Source organism: Nematolebias whitei, chromosome 3 (genome assembly GCF_014905685.2).
Source record: "Nematolebias whitei isolate Nwh7 chromosome 3, NemWhi1, whole genome shotgun sequence".
NCBI lineage: Eukaryota > Metazoa > Chordata > Actinopteri > Cyprinodontiformes > Rivulidae > Nematolebias > Nematolebias whitei.
The window spans coordinates 42,225,527-42,240,977 of NC_056500.1; the positions used below are offsets into that span (position 1 = coordinate 42,225,527).

The 15,451-nt window shown below is 41.3% G+C and overlaps 1 protein-coding gene across 1 annotated transcript in view; it reads right to left on the bottom strand.

Moving 5' to 3' along the window:
• The window catches only part of ptprdb (protein tyrosine phosphatase receptor type Db), a 165,998-nt gene extending 152,882 nt beyond the window's left edge, over positions 1 to 13,116 (bottom strand). The window contains exon 1 of the mRNA XM_037674346.1: positions 12,998 to 13,116. The gene's annotated coding sequence lies outside the window, so the exon portion shown is untranslated. The remainder of the gene's footprint in view (positions 1 to 12,997) is intronic.
• Positions 13,117 to 15,451: the final 2,335 nt, after the last annotated feature.

Sequence of the window (15,451 nt, forward strand, 5' to 3'; positions counted from 1 at the left end):
ACACACACACACACACACACACACACACACACACACACACACACACAACATAGAGTCCCCTTTCTCGGGCCTTGTCGGCAGGGCAACAGTGTGTATCCTCAGAGACATGCTGTGCCAAATCAATGGCAGCCTGCAGCCTTCTACAATGAACGCCACCATTTCACTGGCTGCCACCCAGCGCAGCTGAGAGGCAGCAAAATCATCTCTGAGGCTGCTTACAATGAGCGCGCGTCACAACAGGAGAAAATATCACAGCGTTGCAGAATGCATGTGTGTGCTGTGCAGTGTTGAGCGAGAGCTTAATGTCTGATGCCCGTGCTGGTTGAGTTTGTATGTGCAAGGGCTGGGCTTATCCTAAGCAGCCTCAAAAGCCTGTATGTGCGTGAGTGTGTGTGTGAGAGATAGTAATAGGCCATGTGAGATAATTTCAATACAGAAGCTGACTGTTGAATTCCTATAAGACATACGTAGCTTTACAGTCGTCACATGTATGATTTCTTTCAGTCAGTGGTATACAGTATTGTAAATGATCACACACACCCACACACACAACTGTCTGTCATGTTTCACACATACACACACTCAGGGCATGGTAGACTCATTTCCAATCAGTGAATCTGCATGTTAGCCAAGAAATGTTAGATTAGGTTATAATCCTGCGTTCTGATGCCATTAAAGAAAAAGTGTGCCCCCTAGATTTGAGACTGCTTTGTTATGTCTGGCTGTCTGCAAAGACAGAGAATACACAGATGCCATCACACAGACACACACACCTTTGCGCACTTGAACATGCACACACCCCTGTGGGGATTAGAGTCAGCGTCGGGCTCAGGAGGTGACACAGCTCAGTTCGTACTGGGACTCGTTTCTGAACCTTGTAACAAAACACACACTGCGACAACAGCTGAGAACTAATTAAATTTAAATAATTAACTTATCTGAAGACCAGAAGCTGCTTATCAAGTTTCCTCTCCTAAAATGCAATACATAAAGAGTAAGAACTGGCTTTAAAATTTTAATTAAACACTTGTAGTTTTGGGATGTTTGAACAGTAACTCAAAGATTTGAAGCGAGTGTAGTTGATTTTAAATCATGGCTTTATAAAATTAACTATTTCGTTTCCATCTCTTTGGCACAGTCCTATTTTTCTTTTGACTAGAGTTGTTTTAGTCTCACATTTCTTCCTACATTCAATTTGTTTGTGATTTACATGAATAAAACATAAAAAGGACACCGGAAACCACCTCATTTTCAAGCTCAGTATTTAGCAGCACACCTCTGCAAGCAGAAAAAAAGGGAATGCAAAAAAAGCTCTTCTGAAAAACTCCTCACAGTTTATTGATGTTCCAGCCGAGACGAGCGCCGAGCTCCATCTGTAACTTTAGAAGACAACCTTGTTATTTTCAATAAAGCTATTACAGGAGCTTCTCGTGAGAGGGACAAGGGAGGCGAGGTGTCTCTTTGCTTCGGCCGGGAGGTTCAGAGGATGCGCGGGGAAAAAGATGCCAATCTCTACACCAAGGGATGTATTAAATGACGGGCCTAATTTAATATTGTGATATTGAGAAACCTGCTAAGGCACTTCCTGTGTCTGAGGGCTGCTCAGGAATGGAGTTTGTGCTTGCTGAGTAGGTTGTTTGAGATACATTAGTGAGGAAAGGAAATGATTTCACAGTACATATTTACTAGCTGAGTGATGGCCAGTGTGTGATTATGCAAACCTTGACTTATTTGATGGACTGTTTTATGATTTATTTGTCTAATATTAGACTCCATTCACACTGGATGATGACTCTGCTATGCTCTCCATGAATTATCAGTGGATGGATTGCAGCAAATTTGAAAACCCATTCATCTGTGTGAAGGCATTCATGAGGTTGTTACACTCCTAGCTCTTGCCAGATAGGTTTATTCTTCATGGTTTTTACATCCTGCAGATGCTCTTCTGCACACTTGCTAATACACAGGCGCACATCTATACATGAACCATAAGTTTAATATATTTATTTAATGTGTGTACTTATGCTGCCAGCCCCCCCAAAAAAGTTGCCACCAAAAAAAGGTCACACACCAATATTTCGTTGGACCACCTTTAGCTTTGATTACAGCATGCATTCACTGTGTCATTGTTTCAATAAACTTCTGCAACGTCACAAGATCTGTTTCCATCCAGTGTTGCATTAATTTTTCACCAAGATCTTGCATTGATGACTAGACACTAGGCATGAAGGGCGCATCACTTCATCTGCCTCTCTTCTTACCCTGATGCACCCATCACTCTGGAACAGGGTCAATCTGGACTCATCAAACCACATGACCTTCTTCCATTGCTCCAGAGTCCAATCTTTATGCTCCCTAGCAAATTGAAGCATTTATTTCCAGTTAGCCTCACTGATTAGTTGTTTCCTTAAGACTACACAGCTGTTCAGTCCCAATCCCTTGAGTTCCTTCACATTGTGCGTGTGGAAATGTTCTTACTTTCACTATTAAACATAGCCCTGAGTGTTACTGTTGTTTTTCTTCCATTTGATTTCACCAAACGTTTAAGTGATCGCCGATCACGATCATTCAGGATTTTTTTCCAGCCACATTTCTTCCTTGAAGACGATGGGTCCCCACTATCCTTCCAGTTTTTAATAATGTGTTTGACAGTTCTTAACCCAGTTTTAGTAGTTTATGCATCTCCTTAGATGTTTTCTCTGCTTGATGCCAATGATTTGACCTTTCTCAAACAGACTGATATCTTTTCCACATTCACACGATGTGTCTTTCAACATGGTTGTTTAAGACATGAGAAGCAACTCATTGCACCAGAAGGGGTTAAATAACTTGTTGCCAGCTGAAAGATAATAGCCCATGCACTAATTATCTAATAGGAGGCTCGTACCTATTTGTTTAGTGAAATCCAGGTGACTTATTTTTTTTGTCCAGGCAGTGTATATTCACGTAAATAAAACCAATGTTAAATTTACCATAATCCAGGACGTTTAAGGTCAGGTTTGTAATGCTGCCTGTGGCATCCTGTTATCTGAGGACAGGACTTAGTTTAACAATTTTGAATACCGGTAGATGGATAGATACTTTACTAATCCCACGGGGGAAATTCGAGATTGGTCTTCCACAAAGTAGTGACGCAAAAGGCACGTAGTTTGGGCTGAAAATTTAGTCCATGTAAAGCGATTATTCACACAAACACATACATTCAATAGAAACACACACACATCACCTCACACAAAAGCAAAAATTGTGGCACATTCTGTCGTTGTCAAAAGACCATTTAAGGTCTTTACTGAGACTGTTACATATAAAAAACCTCACAGAATCAAGAAGAAAGGCTGAGGAAACACACACACACATCAGATATTATGCATCATTTAATCCCAGGTGCCTTGGGGAGTCAAAGGAAAATGGGAAGGCTGAACATAATTCTTGAACATGAATAACAAGAAATGGGATTTGTGTTGGGTTTTTAGGTCCCTGGAGAGAAGCAGAGGCAAAATGAACACCAGGAGAAAGATTGAACAAAAGGACAAAAGAAAAAAGACAAATTAAAAGTCTTTTCCTGATCCTTTTTGCAACAACAAAACGGAATATATAACTAGAGTCATCAGCAAAGACGGGAAGGAGTTAATCCTGGACAGGCAGAAGAATTAAGAGCTCAGAGGGAGATTTATTGAATTAATTTGCTGTGGGTGATTTGTGGGAGCCAGTTTAACGTGTCCAGCTGCTGTTTGGCTGTTTGTGAAAGGAAGGTTTGTGAAAATGGGCTGAAGTCTGAAGCTCTGCCATCCTGGCTGCGACATCAAACACTCTGACCTGTGTAACTCTTTGCTTTATCCCGAGGAGCTTTTTAAAATGTCTCTTTAGCAACTGAGTTTCTAACTGATGGAATTTAAAAGTGATTTCAATTGGCTTCACATTAAAAAGGTATTTATTTTATTGATCCTAACAGCTGCTGGTGGCGAGCCAGTTGGTAATAAAATATCACATGCAAGCAATTAAGAAAGTTAACGTGAGAAGTATGAACGTTACCGTCCTATTGCAGAGACTAGAAATGTGCATTTATGTGCTTTATGGTCAAAATGATCGGCTTCATTAAAGATCCATGATCAAGAAAAACAAACACAGCACACTTTACCCCTTAATCACAACAAGATGTCCATCAAAACTTTAAAATACAAAGCAATACAATATTACAAGAGTACAGCATACAGCACATTATACACCTGTCTACAAACTATTGCACAGCAATGGCTCCGACAAGCAATGACCTTGTAAACATTTTGACCTTGATTTGTGACCTTGACCTTAGTGCGCATGCGATGAAAAGATTACGTAACATGTTACTCGCGGCAATACAAATGTGTATCTTTTAAAATGAGCTTGAGCGGATCAGAAGTTTTGGATGGGACAAGCAAAGACCTTGTCTAACTTTGACCTTGATTTGTGACCTTGATGTCAAAGCTGGGCCAATGAAAAGTGTATGCAACACTGTCTAATGATGATGCATATGAGCATGAAGTTTCATCGGATTACTCTTGGTGGATCAGAAGTTATAGTTGGGACATTTGTACGGAGGCTATACCAGAACGTCTGGCTTTGGTGGGAGTTGGAAAAAAGAAAAGGTCCCGCGTCAGTTATTGAGACTAATTTTTTATGGCGTATCAAAACAAACGACCACTGACAAACGGGTCTTTCTGTGAAATTACAAATCAATTTCATTATATGTTGCAATATGTGCATCTACGAGTCCGTAAGAATCATTTAATCTTCACAGTAGACCTTACAACACAAAAGTACACGTGGCCCCATTTTTTAACATAGTGTACACGGGAACTTATTTTAATTTATGGTTTTCAAACTACGGTACATAAAAAATGAAGACATAGATAATTTAATATATTTAAACATTCTAATTTGAAATGTTTATCTTAATATCTTAATGATATTATAAAACATGACTAATTACATAAAATCTTGGTGAATATAAAACTACAAAAAAAAAAAAAAAGAGTGCAAAGAAAAGCCAGATTTAAAGCTCCACAATAACAAAGTTTCAAAGATTAAAGCTAGAAAATGGAATGAGTCATTGTTTATGAACAAGAAACGCTGGATGAATCCAAGGTCTGGTTTCTCCATCCTAACATTTTCATTACAGAGGGAAGAACTCTGGCTAGCTCGTATTTATTTAAAGAGGCCGCAGATGTCTTGGATGGCTCCTTACTCACAGAACTTACTGTGGTGGGACCAATGGGCATGGACTTGTTTTGGAATCTAGTAAACATATTCCTTGGAGATCTTTGCAACCATTCATCTAAAGAACCAAACTGCTCTGCTTTCTTTTATCATCCAAATATTTGACAAAACAATTTTAGTGTGGAAGTTGGTTCTTTCCGTGATTTAAAACGCTTTGGAAACATCAGCAGACAGAAACTGGAGGTTAAGTAGAATATCACCAGCTAGGTCAGATCTGGTGAGTCAGATGAGAGAAGAACTGACGGTACGCCGATGTCCCCCATCGCTGAAGGATTTAAATAGTGAATGTTTGTAGTGTTCAAGATGAGAGTTTTTTCGGGACTAGAGTTGAACAGAAAATGTAAGTAAACCTAAATGTTTTTGAGGCAAGATATTCAAGTGGGTAGGAGTTACAATGTGTAGAAGAAAAGCGGTAGGTTTCATTTATTTATTTATTTTTTGCGTGTCCGAGGCTGCACAGAGTGACAGAACTTGGCGAGTGGCGGGAGCAAAATGAGTTGCAGTGCTGGAGCCAGGGGGTGACCAGTGGTATCCATTGCCACCCCAGTCATTTGAGGAACCTATACTTTTAAGTAATATAAAAACTAGAAAGCATAGTTTCATCAAATGACTGGGATGGCTGGTTTACATATATGGTGGGAGCCATCTTGGACTTTGACATGGCAAAACAATTCTTAATAGTGACCTTTCTTACAACTAGATGCAGCCAGACACAACTATTTTCTGCAGGATCAATAAAGTTCTATCTAATCTTATCTAATCTTATCTAATCTTATCTTATATTATCTTATTTTATACCAAAATGGAAGTTGGCATGTTGCTCAGTTTTGAACTTATCCAGCTCACAAGATTTATATTTAAGTGTTTCCCTACCATTATACAAGCATACATATTTATATATATTTGGACAGTTAAAACAGATTTTAAAGAGAAAGGAAGGAGTCAGTGAAGATCACCGGAGTTGATCCTTCTGTCATCCAGTGTCTTCAGTAGAAAGAGAGAGACACGAAGAAACGATAAAGCCGATAAATGAAAATGAGGTTGATCATTTTCATTAATCATGCGATTAATTGATTTATTGTTTATTGCGACAGGCCTAGCCACAACACACACTTTAAGCTCTGAAAGATCACATGGGATCTTGCAAAATTACATGAACAACATTGTTTACAAAGTTTGACCAACTTGGCTATTACTCCGTTTCTTCTCACCACAGGGAGCTGTTAGTTTAAAAGCTTGGCATGAAAGGCATTGGGAGATGTCTCTGAAAATAATATCTTGAAATAGACTGTTTTGAATATTTAACTCAAGGACTTTCAGCCTACACTCAAACCAAAGCACAACACTAATGACTGGAAAACAAATGTTGCAAAAAAATGTTAAGGAAAGAAAATAGGTGAACAAAGGTTTGCATTGCTGCCATCTTCAGAAAATGAAGTTCAATCTTTGAGAAAGTGGAGCAAACATCTGTAACTTCAGGTCTGTGCAGAGTAAAAAGCCAACTCTGGTGAGGAATCTCACGGAGATGACTGGGATTTATTGCCATGTCACTGCAGACAGTGATTAAAGGAGATATTAATGGGATGTAATGCAAACACGTGTCACACGGCCACCGATGTAAAGAGAGAGGGAAGGAGACAAAATGGGTGAAAAACAAGAACAGGCGAAGGAAAAGCTGAAAATGAATAAATCATTAAACAAATAGCTGTAGAAAACAGAGACGACAGGAGCGACCACACGCTCCGAACGGCAGCAGAATTCTCTGGCATGGAGGAGAGCAGCGATGTGGAAGTCCTGCTGTAAGCGCCTGCTGAAGATTAAAAACTGGATGGCAGCGGGGAGGAAGGCGGGAAAGAGAGAACGTCTGAAAGAGCTGCAGAGGGAAAATAAGGGCTTTGTGGTCTGGCTCTGCTTGCTCTGTAGAGCCGTGATGTGTGCCGAGGGGCAGAGGAGGTGAGGGAACCGGTGAGCACCATTGGTGGGAACGACACAACAGTTTCATCAAGATGGGTTTATGAGATATTTTGCTAACAGACAGACAAGGCTGATACCAAGAACTATTTCTAGCATCTTAGGCAGAAATAATGTAATGTGCAGCGCTTGAAATACATCTTAGAACAAGGATAAACCATCACCACACCAATTCTCAGTCTTATATATGTAAATATGTCAGAGTTATGAGCATTTCTGTATGTCCTATGATCAGTTGTCTGTGGTGGCCCTCTTCAATCAGGGTGTCTCCAAAAATTAATCAGATGTGAACATACATCTGCTGATTACTTTCTGAGAGTTTCATTAAAATCTGTACATGTACTTATATAGCACCTTTCTATGTGATCAAGACACTCAAAGCTCTTTACAACTCAATCTGCGCCTCATGTACCCATTCATACAGCACTCTACTAGATCTCTACAAAGAATAATCAGAGCTTTATCACATTCATACACCGATGGGACACACATCGGAGGCAACGAGGGGTTCAGTGTTTTGCCCAAGGACACTTTGGCATATGACTGCTGGTGGAATCAAACCCCCGACTCTTGCATTGAAGGACGACTGCTCTAACCACTCAGCCACAGCCGCCACGTCTGTCTAGTTCTTCATGAAATATTTTGCTAACAGACAAAGGTGACTCCAATAGTTGACGTCAAAGTTAACAATCAAAAGTTACATAGGTCTCAGAGTATGAGTTGGGGATCAATCTCAGCTACTACCACACTCAGTTTGATGTCAGCATTTGTAAAATTAGCTACATTATCGTCATTTTTGGGGTTTAGCTCCTCTGGAAAAATGACCGACTTCAAACATTAATCAGTCGTAGATGTACACTAAACTCTGCACTGTGGTTCAAGAGATATTTTGCTAACAATACTGACAAAAAACATCCTTGCTCCCCCTTTGTCTCGGGCGGCAGGTGATACAAAAGAGCAGTTGCTGTGATTTTATATGTAAATGTGGATGGAAGATACAGTTGTTGTGGATATGTCAGACTGTGATAGGGGATCCGGGGGGGGGGGGGGGGGGGGTCCTCTCAAAAACACAAACTTAGTCTGTCATGTGTTGCTGCTTTTTAAAACTCTCTTCCATCATATTTTTGTCATTTCCTCGCCTCACAAACACACACACACACAACCCATGTAATAAATATGGTAATTTGAAGCCAGCGAGTGTTTTGTCATGAACAGAGAGCTGAATGCAGCTGAAAGTGTCCCAGAGCTAAAAAGAGGGGAGGAAAGAAGTTTTCTGGCAGTGCGCCGTTACTGCACGTCTTCAGTAGACAAAAAAAGGAACAAGTCAACAGTTTTGTTGGGAGGAAAGTAAAATGGAGCCAAAGCACAGAGGTGAAAATGGAGAGGATGAAAGAGAAGAAACCTGAAGGGAACAGATGAAGAGAGGGAAGCCTTAAGTTGAATTTTTAATATCTCACCATATGCTCATCTCCACAAGCAAAGTCTACTTTGCTGTGAATCACCAATTCACAGGCTGTCTGTGTGTCGGAGATGAAACATCCCGCCCAAATTGTTTTAAAGACCCAACATTTCATGAAGGATCGCGCTTCACAAAGGAGCTTTTGTAAATTAACTTTATGTGCAATTTTATGCAATGTTGCAATCTGTTAGTACTTTTAACATAGTTTGGGGGTGATTCTCAGCTACTACCATGCCAAGTTTTAGCTAAATATTTGTACAATTGACTTATTTATTTTTGATTTTTGTGTCTTCACATGGATTGGCTACAAACGTTGCTGAGTTGTAGATATACATCAGGTCATTATTTCCTGAAAATCTCATTAAAATATAATTAGGGGGTAAAGAGATATTATGCTAAAAGACAAATAAAGTTAACTTCAAATAGTTAATGGTGATTTTTTTAAAATAAAGATATTTCACCAGGTGTTAAAGCTCAGAGTATATGTTGATGATCAGTCTATGCTACTGCTACATCCAGTGTTAGGTCAATATCTGTTTGATTGACCAAGTTTTAGCCACTTTTGTATTTTTAAGGTCAGCTAGATTTGATAGCCATCTTACTCGGCTGTGGCTGAGTGGTTAGAGCAGTCGTCTTCCAATGCAAGAGTTGGGGGTTCGATTCCACCAGCAGTCACATGCTGAAGTGTTCCTGGGCAAGACACTGAACCCCTCATGGCCTCCGATGTGTGTCCCATCGATGTTTGAATGTGATAAATCACTGATTAGTCTCTTTAAAATGATTTGTTAAATTAGCTTTGTATAGATCTAGTAGAGCGCTGTATGAATGGGTAAATGAGGTTGTTGTGTAAAGCGCTTTGAGGATCTTGATTAGAAAGGTGCTATACAAGTACAGTCCATTTACCATTTACATTTAAATCAGGTTGACTCCAAATATTAATCATTCGCAGAACCAACTGAATAATTTCTGCAAATGTCATCACAGTTCGTCCTGTGGTTCATGAGATGTTTTGCTAACAGACCAGTAAAAACAGAGGCGGGCGCTAAAAATAGTGAGTGACAAAAAGGAAAGAACAGAGCAGAGGACAGATGACGGAAAGCAAAATCATTGATTGGGACGAGAAGCTGGAGGAGAATGGGAAAGGGGGAGCAGGAGGTGATGTTTCTATCAGACAGAGGAGGAGACAGGAGGGTGAACACATGATGGGCAGAGCCGGGGGTAGACTGGGAGCTGGACCCCTCCCACTGTAAAGTGAATCAATAGTGTTCTCCTCTCAGCTGTGTCTGGCTCCTCATCCTCTCCTCCAGCTGGGGACTGGGTGACTGGAGGCCAAGTATAAACCTCCTCCTGTCCTCTGGCTCCGACTCTAACAGCCTGTTTTCATCACAGGGAGGTCTCAAAATAGCCTCTTTGGGAGCCTCAACATGTACGACTTGATGAGAGTCAGCCATCATCTGTGTGCACTTTCATTCTGTATTTTAGGGGTTTTCTTGACAGGATCCCTGTAACAGGATGATGGGTCGACTGTCCGGCAGCCACCAAGCTCCGTTGGCCTGGTCTGTGGGAACCGAACGGCTCAGGCACTATAATTACCATCCCAACTCATAACATCCCTGACCCTGAAGCCACCTCTCCCTCTAACCCGACCCAGTCTTCCCAGCAATGACTTGGCTACTCGAGACACATCCGTGTCCCGACTTTACGCGCTAAATGTGCCGACAAACGCACTCCCTCACCCACAGCTGGCTCTGCAGACATTGGCATCCATCACATCTTGCGAAACTTAATCACTCTGAGAGGTGGAACAGTCGCAGAGGCATGTATGTGCACGTGCACGCACTCACGCACGCACATGCATGTTGGAAGATTAGCTGGGTTAAACTTGTTCATCCACAAACTGGCATGTGACGAGGCACCTCTGACCCGAGTGTAGCAGGCTTTGGTTGTAAAACTGCTTGTGGTCTACTTTCACAACACACAACGAATCTGCAGAGAGCGGCAGAGGCAGCTCGCAATAAAAACAAAGATTGAATATACACAATAATTAGAGAATTACTGTTCCTGTAAAATTAAATAAGGCCTAGCATCACTCGAAGGAATGCATATGGCTCGCTAACTTTTGAGCAAAAATTTAGGACAAAATTAGTCTTATGTTGAGAAATGTTGGAGACATTGTGGGTACACCTTAATAATAACGTTACGCTCACGTCATACAATATTGTAATATCATGTAATCAGCCAGCGCTCAGAGTACATGTTGTAATTGACTGTCAGCTACTACCAAACTGGATTTTTAGCTCAATAACTGTCAAACTGAATGTTTTAGCCATTTTTGTGTTTACTATTAGCAGTAGCAGCCATCTTAAATTGAGCTGGCTTTAAATATTATTCTGATGTAAATGTACAGCCAATAAATACGTTGAGATTTTCACTGAAATCAGTCCAGTGTAATATTTTGCTAACAGTTGAAAAGCGTTAGCTTCAACAAACAATGCAAAAACTATTACGCCAAGATGTTGGACAACGTGTTGGAGACAAAACTGACCTGCTCCCACGCTAAAGTTCAGCTGATTAACTATAAAACTGGATGAGTATTAACCAATTTTGTGTTCGCTAAGATCAGTTGGCTGTGGCGGCCATCTTGAGTTGGACTGACTACAAAATTAATCATTCGTTTTAGATTTTTTTCAGTTTTATAGATTATTTCCTGACAGTTTCATTCAGATCCCGTCAACGATTCATGGCGTACTTTTCTAACAGACACAGTTGATGCTAATAATTAATGTCAAACTCATGTTTTGCTCAATCGGTTTGTGCTCACAGAAGAAGTTTGGGATCAGTCTCAGCTACTACCACACTAACTTTGACTCTAATATCTATAAAACTGACAGCTGAATCTGATTGAATTGATCAGCTGTAGATGTAGATCTAATGATTACTTTTTAAATCTTAACTAAAATGTGTCCAGTGATTTGTGAGATATTTTGCTGACAGTACAGACAAGCAAACACACACACATGCACTTACACAAAAATGGTCAAAAACATTTTTGCTCCTATTTGCCTTTGGTCATGGGTGATAATGATACCAATGATGCCAAAAATATAGGCGACATGTTGGACTCCCATTGTCCTAAAAGCCAATTTGGGTAATAGTGGTTGAAATGATAGTGATGACAGAAGCAAAAGAGAGAAGTGAGGAAAATATGATATTAATATAACCGTTACAATTAATATGACTTCCTAACATAAAAGTCTTGCTGTCCGCTGTGAGGATTTTAATGGATAACTGCCTCATATGATGGATAAAATATGAGCCTTGCAAAACAATGGTTGAATAATTGAACTGGAATGCTTTTTTGTTGGAAAAATGTATTTAATAGTTCAAGTCAAAGCAACACCTGATGAAGAAACCTGTGAGACTAGCCTCATTGTCTCCAGGCACACATCTCACTCCCTCACACCTAATTGCTGTTGCATGATTGATTTGTGAGCCACCGATGGTCCGTAATGCTGCCGTACAGACGGCGTTGGAGCGAGACTGCTGACTGCTGTCAAACACACGACACACACAGCACATTACAGCCGCTGAGTTACGGCGGTGGCGTGAAAGACACCCAGCTGCAGCAAAAAACAGGATGCAATCATCACATCTTTGCAGAAGTTTAAAGGAACAACAGTCTTTTGGGCTTCTTTCAGATCTGTTCAGATAGACTGGACAAGCTGGTTGTGTGGAACCCATAAAATCCATCCCCTGCTGGAGGAACCCACAGAGCCCACTCACAACGGACCCAACTCCCTGCCCAGTGTCTGCATGCACCATTAGACGGCCGTTCTGGCTGCAGCATGGGTCCAGTCAGGAGAAAATACCTCTTGAGCAGGCAGCCCAATGAAAACCAAGCCTCCCTAATCTCTCATCAGCATTGTAAACCTGATTTCAAGGGGCTGCCCTACAGCCAAAAGACTTGCAATAAAAATCTATTGTTGCATTTCACAGGAATGCAATTTATGGAATCACACAAGTAGACACCAATATGGTCTGAGACAGGAAACAAGAAGTGATACGGAAGGTTAGACATGAGAAATATTATAGTAAACGACAGACTTGACTAGGATGATCTGAGGTCAGCAGCGTACGGCACTAAATCTTTTAGGACGAGCTTTCCCGTTTTTCTGAAACAGTCATAAAACGAACAAGGCAGATTTCTGCACCGAGAAGCAGAGCTGCTTTGCACTGTCAGAAGAAGTTCAAGCTGCTGTCAACAACCACACAGTAAAAGCCGCACAGAAAAATTACAAGACATGTGCTCACCATTTCAAAACGCCCTGCAGGGAGCCGTCATCAAACACATACAGTAATAACAACAAAAGCTCGCTGTCAGTGTGGACAGATTGAAGCTCTGAGAGCGTCCGCTGTCTGCCTGCACAACATCCAACACGGCTGCAGCCCAAATAATCCACCACCGTGCGTCTGTTTCCAACCTTACTCCCTCCCTCCCTTCCCATCAGCTGCACTCTCTCTCGCTCCAGTAATTTCCTACCCGGGATGTGTGTGTGTGTGTGTGTGTGTGTGTGTGTGACTCTGTAAGGTAGCTGCTCAGTCCCCCTGTGTGAGGTGGATGGAGGGGAAGCTGGTACAGATTTAAAGATGCAGGCGACCAGAGGAATGCTTGTGGAATTTTATTCCTGGGAGTCCAGTCGTTACGGCCAAAACTTTTCACGCCTGGTGAGAGATGAAATCTTCCTGGAACAGTGAGGGGGGGAACAAAAACAGATGTGGATAAATTTGATTGTACTTTATTTAAAAAAGGAATAAGCCACAACATTTTGAGGTAATCACTGTAAAAAAAACTAATAAGTAAATAAGTTTGTATAAGTCTCTGAGATGTCTGCACCTGTCCACAGGTATTTTTGTCCCACTCCTCTTGAGCACACTCCTCCATATGTCTCAGGGTAGAAGGGTTCCTTCTACAAACTGCATGTTCCAGCTCCTTCCACAGATGTTCAACAGGATTTAGATCAGAGCTTCATAATAGTCCGGTGTTTTGTTCTTAGCTGTTCTTGGGTGCTTTTAGTTGTAGGTTTTGGATCATTATCCTGAGGGAGAACTCATGGCTTTGGACTGAGAACCAGCTTTATCTCACTGGGCAGCACATTTAGCTCCAGAATGCCTCCCAGAAGCTTTGTGCCTTAAAATGATTTAGCATTTTGTTTATGGTTTGGTGTCCTGCTCAGTTGTCTTCCATTAAGTCCATTTTGGCTCAAACTTCAACCAATAGTGCATCTGACACTAATGTATCTTGAGCTTGAAGTTCCCCTCTAATCTCTTTGGAAGTTATTTGAACTCTTTCGTTCCTGTTAGTGATATCTGTCCCTTCAACTCGCCAGCAGTTTTCCTTGCAGCCATGTCCAGGGAGGTTGGCCACAGCCCAGTGAACCTTAAACCTCTGATTAAATGTGAAACAGTAGATACCAGAACATCAGTCTGCTTAGAGACGGTCTTATACCTTTAACATGCTTTTCAATAACACCATATTTTCTGGCGTATAAGTCGCATTTATTATGAGTCACTACTGACCCGTCGTGTTTATTATGAGTTTATTTAATGGTCAAAGCAGCTTCATTTCACCTGAGTGGCACAGCGCCATCCATCCATCCATCCATCCATCCATCCATCCATCCATCCATCCATCCATCCATCTGTCTGTCCATCCATCATCCATCCATCCATCCATCCATCCATCCATCTGTCCGTCCATCCATCCATCCATCCATCCACCCATCCATCCATCTGTCCGTCTGTCCATCCATCCATCCATCCATCCGTCTGTCCACCCATCCATCCATCCATCCATCCATCCATTCATCCATCTGTCCATCCATCCATCCATCTGTCCGTCCGTCCGTCCGTCCGTCCGTCTGTCCATCCATCCATCCATCCATCCATCCATCCAGCCATCATCCATCCATCCATCCATCCATCCATCCATCCATCCATCCATCCATCCATCCATCCATCCATCCATCCATCCATCCATCGTGGCTAGAGCTGCTAGCTTTTCAGGGTTCTTCCTCCTGCACCAGTTGAGTGAAGCGAGCGCTCACTGGAAGACTCTCTGTGTCAGTTCTTAGAAATTTAACAAGATTAACACTTAAAAACAATTATTTGTTTGCTCTGATTTATAGCAAAAGTGTGTCTCAGTTTATATTTTCCTTAATAAATGCACTTTAATGGTCAAAACAGCTTAATTTCGCCTGGGTGGCACTGTGCCATCCATTCATCTCGGCCGGAGCTGCTAGCTCTCCAGCATTCCTCCGCCTGCACCAGCTGAATGAAGTGAATGCGCACAGGAGGACTCGCTGTTGCAGTTCTTAGAAATTTAAAGCGTTAGTCAAAAATTGCGTTGTGAATGTGGAAACAAAAACATAAGTCACTTCTACATATAAGTCGCAGGACTGACAAATCTGTGCAAAAAACTGCGACTTATATGCTGGAAAATATGGTGCTTTTTCTAAGCTCCTGAGGCAACTCTGTCTTTAGCTTTCTGTGCTCCATGTTTAGTGTGGTAAACACCACAATGCCAAACAGCACAGTGACTACTTTTCAGACTTTAAATAGGCAGCAGTTATCAGTATTTAGACTAATAGCAAGACACGTTCATTCATTCAACTTTTATTTAGACAAGTAAATCCCATTGAGCCTCGAAGACTCATTTACAAGAGAGACCTGATTTCAACAAAGGATGATGACAACAATGGAGAACAG